Below are 13,196 nucleotides of genomic sequence, written 5' to 3'. Positions count from 1 at the left end.
AAAATACGCTTTTTTGGACTTTGGAATTTTTTTGCGCGTACGCCATTGACCGTACGGTTTAATTAATGATATATTTTTATAGTTCGGACATTTACGCACGCGGCGATACCACATATGTTTATTTATTTATTTTTTTTACACTGTTTTATTTTTTTTATGGGAAAAGGGGGGTGATTCAAACTTTTATTAGGGAAGGGTTTAAATGACCTTTATTAACACTTTTTTTTTACATTTTTTTTGCAGTCTTATAGGTCCCATAGGGACCTATAACACTGCACACACTGATCTCCTATGCTGATCACTGGCGTGTATTAACACGCCTGTGATCAGTGTTATCGGCGCTTGACTTCTCCGGCCTGGATCTCAGGCATGGAGCAGTCATTCGCCGATCGGACACCGAGGAGGCAGGTAAGGGCCCTCCCGGTGTCCGGTCAGCTGTTCGGGACGCCGCGATTTCACCGCGGCGGTCCCGAACAGCCCGACTGAGCAGCCGGGTCACTTTCACTTTCACTTTAGAAGCGGCGGTCAAAGCTTTGACCGCCGCTTCTAAAGGGTTAATACCTCACATCGCCGCGATCGGCGATGTGTGGTATTAGCCGCGGGTCCCGGCCGTTGATGAGCGCCGGGACCGACGCGATATGATGCGGGATCGTGGCGCGATCCCACTTCATATCGCAGGAGCCGGCGCAGGACGTAAATATACGTCCTGCGTCGTTAAGGGGTTAATGAATGTTGAATAACTTTCCAATAGCATATTAATGGAAAATATTCTTTCTATTGTATTTTTCCCGATCAGTCCTGTCAGCAAGCATTTCTGACTCATGCTGGAGTCCTAAACACTCAGAGCTGCCAGGCTGCTTTGTTCACAGCCAAACAGGCTGTGAACAAAGCAGGCTGGCAGCTCTGAGTGTTCTCCTTTGTGAACAAAGCAGACTGGCAGCTCGTAGTGTTTAGGACTCCAGCATGAGTCTGAAATGCTTGCTGCCAGGACTGGTAGGGAGACCCCTAGTGGTCATTTCTTCAAAGTGGAAAATTAAATAGAAAGAAGCATATTTTTTAATAACATGCAATTGTAAAGTTATTCTGCATACATTAATCTATAATATATCAAAAGTTTTTTTGATGAGAGGTACCCTTTAAGCATTTTAGGCAAATACTTTTGACTGTCCAGCAAACCTACAGCCACACAACCCGGTACAGCTATACTGGGCCACCCAGTGGCGTCGCGACCCGGGTGCGGGGGGTGCGGCCCGCACCGGGTGACACCAACCTAATGGGGTGACACCAAGACGCTCCGCAGCACCCCCCCCCCCCAAATCTGTGTCAGACCGGCCTCCCATCCGTCAGCACCCCCCCCCCCCCCTGCGCTGTGTGTGCGGTGCGTCCGTCCGTCAGCAAACCCCCTTTTTCAACTTCACTGTGCGCCCGACCGTCATCACACCCCTCACCTTCACCAGCACTGTGCCTGTCCTCCGCTCCCACGTCTGCGCCGGCCTGACGTCACACCGCATGGCCGCGCAGGAGGACGTGAGTTACGTCACTCGCACGGCGCCCGGTGAGAAGGAGCACTGCGCTGGATGGGTGAGTGTGTATGTCTGTCTCTCTGTCTCTATCTATGCTTATGTGTGACAGTGTGTATGTGACTGTGTGTGTTTGTGTGACTCTCTGAGTGTGTGTGTGACTCTGTGTGTGTGTTTGTGCGACTCTATGTGTGTGTGTGACTGTGAGTGTGTCTCTCTGACTGTGTGTGTGTGTGTGTGTGTTTGTCTCTCTGTGTTGTATGTGTTTTTTTTTTTTTTTTGTGTGTGTGTGTGTGGGGGGGGGGGGGGGGGGGGTATAACCAGTGATCTATTGTGGGGAGACTTTGACCCATTGTGGGGAACCTGCAAGGGAACCTGCGGCCTAATGTGGGGAAACTACTACCAAATGTGGGGAGTCTATGCTACCTAATGTGGGGAATCTGTGCTACCAAATGTGGGAAGTCTATGCTACCTTATGTGGGGAATCTGTGCTACCTAATGTGGAGAAATTGCTACCTAATGTGGGGTAACTGGTACCTACCAAATGTGGGGGAACTGGTACCAAATGTGGGGAATCTATGCTGCCTAATGTGGGGAATAGATGCTACCTAATGTGGGGAAACTGTGACCTACCTAATGTGGGGGCACTGCTGCCTACCTAATGCTCCCCCCCTGGCAGTAGCACCCTCATCATCCACCAGCAACACCCCCCCCCCAGCAGCACCTCCATCAACATATCCTGATGGTGGATGATGGAGGTGCTCCTGCCAGGAGGATGATCCTGCCGATGGATGATGGGGGTGATACTGCCAGGGGGGATGGCCAGTAGCACCCTCATCATCCTCCAGCAACACCCCCCCCAGTAGTAGCACCCCCATCATCCACTAGCAACACCACCAATACCCCCCTCCCATGGTAATAGCATCAGCTAACGGATGTTGAGGGGTGTTACTTTGGTTGTGGTATTATATTCAGAGGGGGCAGTGTATGGCAACGTTATATTCAGAGGGCGCAGTTTGTGGTAGTATTATATTCAGAGGGTATAGTGTGTGGCGATATTATATTCAGGGGTACAGTATGTGGCAGATTTATATTCAGAGGGTACAGTATGTGTTGGTATTATATTCAGAATGTACAATGTGTTGTAGTATTATATTCAGTGGGTACAGTGTGTGGCGGTATTATATTCAGGGGTACAGTATGTGGCAGATTTATATTCAGAGGGTACAGTATGTGTTGGTATTATATTCAGAATGTACAATGTGTGGTAGTATTATATTCAGTGGGTACAGTGTGTGGCGGTATTATATTCAGGGGTACAGTATGTGGCAGATTTATATTCAGAGTGTACAGTATGTGTTGGTATTATATTCAGAATGTACAATGTGTGGTAGTATTATATTCAGTGGGTACAGTGTGTGGCGGTATTATATTCAGGGGTACAGTATGTGGCAGATTTATATTCAGAGTGTACAGTATGTGTTGGTATTATATTCAGAATGTACAGTGTGTGGTAGTATTATATTCAGTGGGTACAGTGTGTGGCGGTATATTCAGGGGTACAGTATGTGGCAGATTTATATTCAGAGTGTACAGTATGTGTTGGTATTATATTCAGAATGTACAGTGTGTGGTATTATATTCAGTGGGTATGGTGTATGGAAGGTTTATAATCAGAGTATAGTGTATAGTAGTATTATATTTAGAGGATACAGTGTCTGTCAGGTTTATAATAATTATTGTTTTCATATAGAGGATGAGAATGCGCTGACATAGTGAGGAGACGTCTGGGCGTCACATTCTGCAGAGAGAAGTTTTAGCTGGACCAGGCGGTATGTACCATCTGAATTAGATAAGGGAAGACTATAGAGAAGACGTCACCTGTAATCACTGATACCATTGTGTATTCTCCTCACTATAGAGAAGACGTCACCTGTAGTCACTGATATCATTGTGTAGTCTCCTCACTATAGAGAAGACGTCACCTGTAGTCACTGATATCATTGTACATTCTCCTCACTATAGAGAAGACGTCACCTGTAATCACTGATATCATTGTGTATTCTCCTCACTATAGAGAAGACGTCACCTGTAGTCACTGATATCATTGTGTATTCTCCTCACTATAGAGAAGACGTCACCTGTAGTCACTGATATCATTGTGTATTCTCCTCTCTATGTCCTATCAGAGCTGTAGTCACTTGTCAGTTCTACAGTTAGGTCAGTGAAACTACAACTCCCAGCATAACCTCACCACTGCTCAAAGGGGTACTCTACTGGAAAAAAAAAAATTTAATCAGCTGGTGCTACAAAGTTAAACAGATTTGTAAATTACTTCTATTTAAAAATCTTAATCCTTCCAGTACTTATTAGCTGCTGTATAAGCGATTCACAGGAAGTTATTTTCTTTTTTAATTTATTTTCTGTCTGACCACAGTGCTCTGTGCTGACACCTCTGTCCATGTCAAGAACTGTACATAGTAGGAGCAAATCCCCATAGCAAACCTATCCTGCTCTGGACAGTTCCTGACATGGACAGAGGTGTCAGCAAATAGCACTGTGGTCAGACTGGAAAGAACTACACAACTTCCTGTGGAGCATGCACCAGCTTATAAGTACTGTAAGTATTAAGATTTTAAATAGAAGTAATTTAAAAATCTGTTTAACTTTCTGGCACCAGTTGATATAAAAGTAAATGTTTTCCAGTGGCGTACCCCTTTAAGTAATTCTGGGAGCTGTATATTTCAATGGTGAAAACTTTTTTAACACTTTCCTATTCTGTGGCAACTGGTATATCTGATTATTATACTGGAATTTCTCACAATGCGCTACAACAGTGGTGTCTGTCACAACAGGCTAAAAACTTACTGGGGGGAGGGGGTAGGTATGGGGGTGACACCATTTTCTACCGCACCGGGTGACACCAACCCTAGCAACGCCACTGGGGCCACCCACCCCATATACATTGGCATATACTCAGAGGCCTAGCTTGTAGCTTCTGGGCCCCAATGCAAAATCTACAACAGGGCCCCATATGCCAATTAAAATACTGGTCTCTTATTGGGTAGATGTGCTTTGGGGCCCCCTTAGGCACCATGGCCCCGGTGCGATTGCTACCTCTATGTCTACGCCCCCGCATATACTCCACAAGTAGAGTGTGAACAGAGACTAAAGATTTCTACACAATGCCAGTGTCTTTGGGACCTATGTCCAGAATTTGGATCACCTGACTCATCCCGCTTGGCGAGGCGGCCGCTGGCTGCCATATCTAGGCCGGCATGGAACAGAGAACTGCCTGAGAATTTAGAAACAACAAAGCACAATGGGGGAGATTGAAGCAGTTGCCCATAGCAACCAATCAGATCGCTTCTTTCATTTTTCCCAGGTCTTTTAAAAAATAAATAAAAATGAAAGCAACGATCTGATTGGTTACTATGGACAACTGCACCACTCTTCCTCGACACAGGTATGGATTAATCTCCCTCAACGCGTTTCGCTTTTCCCATAACTCAAATTACGGGAGCAGTGCGGCTCACGGTGCCATGTTGTCTCTCCAAAACTTTATTTCACTTTCCTGGGACTTTTAGAAACAACAGAACACAATGGAGAGAGGGGGATATAATTTCTTACACCAGCACAGAGTGGCAATTTTGCGCAAACTACCCCTTTCCGTAAACAAATTATTTATGCAAAAAAAATAAAAAAACTGGCACAGGAAATAATAAAGTCCCCCGAGTGTGTTCTGTCATCCCTGCCACCTCTCTGTCTCTGCTTGAAGGCAGCGACCCCCATTCGCCTCACCAGTGACAAGAAGAGACGAGCCCCTAGTGCAGTGTTTCTCAACCCGGGGTACCTCCAGCTGCTGCAAAACTACACCTCCCAGCATGCCCGGACAGCCGTTGGCTGTCCGGGCATGCTGGGAGTTGTAGTTTTACAACAGCTGGAGGCGCCTAGGTTGGGAAATACTCCCCTGCGTAATCACTAATGTAAGCCATCGGCTGTCTGGGCATGCTGGGAGTTGTAGTTTTGCAACAGCTGGAGGCACCCTGGTTGGGAAACACTGTCTTAGTGCCAGGGGAAATATATATTGTCAAAATATCCTGCACAAGTGTGTGGTTTTTTCCAGAGGCTGCGTAAAAACTGATTATGCTGCGCACGTCGCATGATAAATTTGCGCAAATGACAGGAAACTCGCTGGATAGGGCAAAAAAAAAGGGTTAAAAAAGCTCACACACATTCCTATGCTAGCTGGTGGCTGGAGTACATTTTGCACAAAAAATTATTTTTGCGCAATACATTAAGCGCTAAATGCTCCCTGGAGGCGCGTAACATGAAAAATGAGGAAGCCAGCACAGAACATACAAGTCAAAATAATGGTGAAACATGAGATGGTAATTTCGGTTCAAGTTAATGCACAAAATAAAAACACGCTGCACGCGCAATTGTACAGTAGATAAATTCCCCCCCCCTTCCCCTCAGTTTCGTGTGATGTTTTGCTGTAATAAAGAGATTACTTACTGCAGTTCCCTATGTATATATATATATATATATATATATATATGTGTGGTGTCCCGGTACCGTATCCTATCCGGTACCTTTTATTGTGGGTCCCCATAGCCAGGGTCCCTAGGACGTCGGGGTCCCAATTGTCTATTTAACCCCTAGTCACCTCTCATCCAGTTGGTCATTGTCCAGTAACCACTTAGGATTTGGATGTATAAGATTGTATGAATGTAAATAAATAGTTAATTACCTGCCCATAGCGTAGCAGGACCTGGGGGTCACGTGGTCAGGTGAACTCTATGGTATTTCTGCTTTAGGACCTTTGGAGGTCCCTTTGACGTAGTCAATCCCATCACTCATTGTAACAGTGAATGACGGATGTTCGGACCAGTCATATTAGCCCCGCCCCCTGCCCATATAAGGGAGCAGCGGCCATGTTCTTGCTCTCTTGTTCCTGTGCAAGCAAGCAAGAAGCATCTGCGCTGCTGAGATCAGTGAGTCTAGGCCTGAACCTTGCGGCAACGGCCGATAACTTCTAAATTCTGAGTGTATCAATCCCCACGCACTCTGCAGGATCACCGAACCTTATCTATCCCCTAAATCCTGATGGATCTGCAATAACTACCCTAAATTCAGAGACTTTTAATATCATTCAAGGTCCGCAACAATTGTCAATCATTGAGCGATATAAAGACTGTATTCCGGAGACTGTCATTGTTCATTGGATGTACCGCAAGCACTTACCGTATTTTTCGCCGTATAAGACGCACTTTTTCTTCCCCAAAACTGGGGGGGGAAAGTCGGTGCGTCTTATACGGCGAATACACCCCTATCGCGGCGGTCCCTGCGGCCATCAACGGCCGGGACCCGCGGCTAATACAGGACATCACCGATCGCGGTGATGCCCTGTATTAACCCTTCAGACGCGGCGATCAAAGCTGACCGCCGCGTCTGGAGGGAAAGTGACACTAACCCGGCTGTTCAGCGATTTCACCGCGGCGGTCCCGAACAGCCCGACTGAATAGCCGGGTTAGTGCTTACAGGACAAGGGGTGGGACCTTACCTGCCTCCTCGGTGTCTTCTCCGTTCAGGGATCCCCTGTATGGCCGGAGCTCTCCTTCCTCGTCATCACGTCGTCGCGTACGTGCGTCGGCGTGCGTAACGACGTGATGGCGGCGACGGAGAGCGAGGATACCCGGCCGGCAGCAGAGACGTTCCGGAGCGACGGGGACACGGCGACAGCGATGGAGCGACATCCAGGGCAGCGGTGATGGGTCCGGAGCGGCGGGGACACGTGAGTATTACCTCCTCCTGCAGTGGTCTTCAATCTGCGGACCTCCAGATGTTGCAAAACTACAACTCCCAGGTTGAAGACCACTATTGGGTTCAAAATCTTTATTTTTTTAGATTTTGCACCTATAAATTGGGTGCGTCCTATAGGACGAAAAATACGGTAAGTGAAATTTGTTCAAGTACATTGTGGACCTTCAGTCATTTCATTACAAGCACCTATCGTTTCTGGGAAGGGCAGCGTTAGGCCGGAGAATTACCTCATCATACTAGCCCTCAGCCTGGCGTCACGAACTATAGGGTAAACATTAACCCCTTATCTACTACAACGTCCCAACTACCCTACACCCCCCAAGGCTTACCACATATAGTAAATTTGAGAAGCCGTATTAGTCCAGTGATGCTGATGCAATATATGTGTATATATATATATATATATATATATATATATATATATATATATATATATATATATATAAAGATTCTTCTAATATTAATAAGATTGTCTTTTTAATATAATTCAGCACAAAGACTCATCTCTATAGACAGGGAAATGTTCCGGTAGAGGAAGCCGGCACAGTTATCAGCCTTATCCATGGAAAACATGTGTTTATTTGTGATTCACGGCTTCTTCCTGTACCGGACTCCATGATGCTGGATATAGGAGAAGACAGAGGAAGAGCCGTGTGTAGGGGAAGATTACGCTCCCACATCCTGAAGATGGTATTTTAATCTCCAAGGGTGTCATGGCTGGAGATCTGTCCATGTGTGATACACAAAGCGGCAATAGCTGGGTATTTGGACTATGCTATAGTCTGCTACAAACGTGTACATTATATATATATATATATATATATATATATATATATATATATATAAATAAATAAAAATATATATAAATATATATATACATCCACCTCCCCGTGGTGGATGGAGGACACGTTTTTGATCAAAAAAGTGCGCTAAGAGCCTCCATTTTTTGACCAATGTGTGCTGCTGCAATCTTCTTTTTTGTATATACTACATATATATATATATATATATATATATATATATATATATATATATATGTGTGTGTGTGTGTGTCAATAAAATTCGCAGTCCGGGCATGCTGGGAGTTGTAGTCTTGCAACAGCTGGAGGCACCCTGGTTGGGAAACACTGGTATATACAAAGGACAGTAAAGCTTTGATCCCTAAAGGACACAGCCCATTTTCATTTAAGTGTTTCTGTTCTTCCCTCTTTGCCTTTTTAACCTCTAGAGGACCTAGGACATACAGTGATCCCTCAACTTGCAATGGCCTCAACATACAATAGTTTCAACATACAATGGTCTTTTCCTGAGCATTGTAACTTGAAATCAGACTCAACATACAATACTATGGACAGTCCAGATCTGCGAAACGTGTCAATGACCGGAAGAACCGACCAATCAGAATGGACATTTACACCTGTACTACTGAAGTGCATGCACTGACTGGTGTCTGGTAGCACCCCCTACGATACAGGGAGGTATTAGATGATCTGTACTACTCTTTACCTTTGCCACGGTTAGCTTCTCCTTTGGACACCAGGTAAGGGCGGCTACATTTTGCGTGTACTGTACAGGAGCCTGGAGAAGCTCCTGTCCTCTATATAGACCAGTCTTTCCCAACCAAGGTGCCTCCAGCTGTTGCAAAACTACAACTCCCAGCATGCCTGGACAGCCTTCGGCTGTCCAGGCATGCTGGAAGTTGTAGTTTTGCAACAGCTGGAGGCACCATGGATGGGAAACACTGACATAGACAGTAATTTACAGCTTCCAGCAGCTCTTTCTTACTTTTATATGTAAGGATTTGTTTTATCTATATTAGTTATCTACTTATTTATCTTTAATCCTCACTTTTTCCTATTTTTGGATGACATTTTGATGACTTCAGAACCAATTACCAGGTTTCCATAGAATTATGGTCTCAACATACAATGGATTCAACATACAATGGTCGTCCTGGAACCGATTAATATTGTAACTTGAGGGACCACTGTACCTGTATGCCCTGGCTGCCTAGTACTTGGCGCACCAGGACATACCGTACATCCTAAATCCCATCTGGAGCTGCGCGTGCTTCATAGCTTTTAGCAGCCAGGGGCCCGCCATTAATGGCTGACATCAGCGATATTGATCACGGCATCTGAAGTATTACAGGGACTTTAAGAGGCTCATTGGACCAACCGTGGCGGAATTGCGGGGGTCCAATGAGTAAAGATGGCAGCCGGAGCAATGCTTACCTGCTCCAGAGCCGCTGTGGAGCAGGTCTGCCTTTTTTGCGAGGAGCGCGTGCTGGAGGCGGCATGCTCTCCATTCATTTCTATGGGAGCGCCGAAAAGACCAAAGTCCAGCACTCGGGCAGCATTGGCGCTCCCATAGAAATGAATGGAGTGCGTGCCATCTACCGGTAGACGACATGCGTTCCCATACAGGAGATCACGGGGGGGCCCCAGCAGTCGGACCCCCCGCGATCAGATACTTATCCCCTATCCTGCGGATAGGGGATAATAAAATTTTTGCTGGAGTACTCCTTTAAGGGATTAGGGGTTACATATTGACAAGTATAAAATAATAGTAACATAAATTACAGAAATAAAGACAACCTGCATCTCTGATAATGTATACTAACATACAGAGCACAAGTTAAAGGGGTACTCCAGGAAAAAAACATTTTTTATATATCAACTGGCACCAGAAAGTTAAACAGATTTGTAAATTACTTCTATTAAAAAATCTTAATCCTTTCAGTACTTAGGAGCTTCTGAAGTTAAGGTTATTTTCTGTCTAAGTGCTCTCTGATGACACCTGTCTCGAGAAACGCCCAGTTTAGAAGCAAATCCCCATAGCAAACCTCTTCTAAACTGGGCGTTTCCCGAGACACGTGTCATCAGAGAGCACTTAGACAGAAAAGAACAACCTTAACTTCAGAAGCTCATAAGTATTGAAAGGTTTAAGATTTTTTAATAGAAGAAATTTACAAATCTGTTTAACTTTCTGGAGCCAGTTGATATATATAAAAAAGTTTTTTCCTGGAATACCCCTTTAACAGCTCCATATACAGTAGTATAGCATTCTGCCTGAAAATGTAAACGCCAACCTGCAGTCACCACATACTACGAGTGAAGTGCATTACGCAAGATGTGTGTGATTTAGTTCATTTTTTTTTTTTTTTTGTGTGTGTGTGTGAGTGTATTTTTTTTGCGTGGGGCATTTGCCAAATTTTGTGGAGGATTCACATTTTCTGAAATTTCACTCTTCACATACACCAAAAAGCTACGCTAGGTCTGGGCTGGTGTAGAATTGCGCCTTAATGGTGGGTTTTGTGACTTTTTTGCGACAGTAGCAGTTGATACATTCATTACCACTGCCCAAGACTAACCCTTAAAGGGGTACACTGCTGCTCAGCGTTTGGAACAAACTGTACCGAACGCAGGAGCCGGCGCCAGGAGCTCGTGATGTCATAGCCCCCCTCATGATGTCACGACCCTGCTCCCCCTAATGCAAGTCTATGGGATGGGGCCTGACACGCCCCCTCCCATAGACTTGCATTGAGGGGGCGGGGATATGACATCACAGGCTCCCTCCGCCGGCTCCAGCGTTCGGTATAGTGGAGCAGCGGAGTACCCCTTTAACATCTGGCCTGTACGCTCTTTTTAAAAAGAGAAGAAAAAAAGAGACCCGACGGCGGCGCCTCGTGCATTACCCTGGATAAGGGAGGGGGTTTTCCCTTGCGGGAAGTGATTATGCAGGCTCTATAAATTAGCCGCTCACCTTGAGCATATAGGAAATATGCATATCACCCCGTACGGGGTTAGTAAAGATGGTGTGGATCTGTGCAGCCCAAAGGTCCCAGGTGCAACCGGATGGTGTCCTGTGGATAACTGGATACGAATATATGAAAAAACGACCTTGGCATCAGGCGCTTTGGATCCCAGAGGAAGTGGTCACATTGAGGTCATAAAGTGGCAAAGTCCAGCGACTTTATTGGATGTACAGCATTAAAAAAAAAGACGCGTTTCGGGGTGAAACTACCCCTTTATCAGATTGACTGTGGTACCACAGTCAATCTGATGAAGGGGTAGTTTCACCCCGAAACGCGTCATTGTTTTAATGCTGTATATCCAATAAAGTCGCTGCACTTTGCCACTTTATGACCTGAATGTGACTACTTCCTCTGGGATCCTGAGCGCCTGCTGCCAAGGTCGTTTTTTCATATATTCGAATCTTTAAAAAAAAAAAAAAAAAAAAGGTGTAAATCAAAAAGGTGCAAAAAATTAGCCCGAGGCGCAGCGCTGCGCCAAAATAGCGACAAATCAACGCTAATAAAATGCTCAAAACACAATGATAAATGCCCCCATATGTTACTTGTACAAGTGCCATATTCTACCTTGCAGGGTAGAAACAATGGGGGAGATTTATCAAAACCTGTGCAGAGGAAAAGTTGACCAGTTGCCCATAGCAACCAATCGGATCGCTGCTTTCATTTTTAACAAGACCTCTGCAAAATGAAAGAAGCGCTCTGATTGGTTGCTATGGGCAACTGGGCAACTTTTCCTCTGCACAGGTTTTGATAAATCTCCCCCAATATCACCATGAAGTGTTTGCTGTCATTCAGTTGCAAATGCTGCCCCCCTGTGGTGCTCGAATAGTATTACATGCAGAGTTATACAGTGGTCCCTCAACTTACAATGGCCTCAGGTTACAACATTTTTCGGTCTTTTCTGGACCATTGTAACCTGAAAGCAGACTCAACATACAATGCTACGGACAGTCCAGATCTGCGAAATGTGTCAATGGCCGGAAGACATCTTATGAGGAGGAGGTCAAGATACCTGGAGACCATTCCAGTGACGGCCTAAAAAGGTTGTCCAACACAATATGGGGTTCAGGCGACATCATTTTTGTCCAGAACAGTTTCGTTCTTTTGTTTTTCAAAACGATTCTCTTAAAGAAAATCTGCAGTGAAATAAACGTATCCCCTATCCACAGGATAGAGCAGTGGTCTTCAACCTGCGGACCTCCAGATGTTGCAAAACTACAACTCCCAGCATGCCCGGACAGCCAACGGCTGTCCGGGCATGCTGGGAGTTGTAGTTTTGCAACATCTGGAGGTCCGCAGGTTGAAGACCGCTGGGATAGAGGATATGTGTCTGATCACAGGGCGGTCCGGATGCTGGGACCCCCCCCCCCACGATCTCCTGTACAGGGCCCCGGCTCTGCCACAACTCTCCCATGCAGGAGGCGTGTTGGCCGCAGCGATGGGGGGGGGTCTCAGCGGTTGGACCCCCAGTGATCAGACATTTATCCCCTATACTGTGGATACGTTTATTTCACTGCAGATCTCCTTTAAACCACAATTCACAAGCAATGTCTGATAGTCATCAGTAAATTGTCGGTCATTTTTATTCATTACTAGGTGAGTACCCGGCGCTGCCCTGTTTTCCCTACCTAATCCTTGCCCTCATATGCTATCCTGAAATCCTGACCCCATATCCCCTCCTCATATTCCGACCTCATATCCTGTCCTAATATCTCGACCTCATATCCCGTCCTCATATTATTGCAGGAGTATTGTGGGTATTCCTGTCTTTAAAGGAGTACACCAGCGAAAATTAACTTATCCCCTATCCAGAGGATAGAGGATCTGTAGCTGATCACCGGTCAGACCCCCTGTGATCACCGGGACTGGACCCGGCGCTCAGAAAGGAGCACGTGCTGCAGCCGTCACACGTTCAATTCATTTCTATGGGAGCGCTGATGTACTCGGGTCTTTTCGGCGCTCCCATAGAAATGAATGGAACGTGCGCCGGCTGCAGCATGCGCTCCTCACTGAGAGCTGGGTCCCATTCTGGTGAC

The 13,196-nt window shown here is 45.8% G+C and overlaps 1 protein-coding gene across 2 annotated transcripts in view; it reads left to right on the top strand.

Annotated features, from left to right (window-relative positions):
* Positions 1-13,196, top strand: part of LOC130277378 (metallothionein-like) — a 45,190-nt gene that overhangs the window by 9,544 nt on the left and 22,450 nt on the right. The window contains exon 1 of one of the 2 annotated variants that reach the window (XM_056528034.1): positions 12,682-12,756. The exons of the other annotated variant lie outside the window; for it this stretch is intronic. The gene's annotated coding sequence lies outside the window, so the exon portion shown is untranslated. Of the gene's footprint in view, positions 1-12,681; positions 12,757-13,196 lie in introns of those variants that run through there. 2 annotated transcript variants of the gene reach the window in all.

This window comes from Hyla sarda, chromosome 6 (genome assembly GCF_029499605.1).
Source record: "Hyla sarda isolate aHylSar1 chromosome 6, aHylSar1.hap1, whole genome shotgun sequence".
In the NCBI taxonomy this organism is placed as follows: Eukaryota; Metazoa; Chordata; class Amphibia; order Anura; family Hylidae; genus Hyla; species Hyla sarda.
This window is presented reverse-complemented; position numbering and strand designations above follow the sequence as displayed.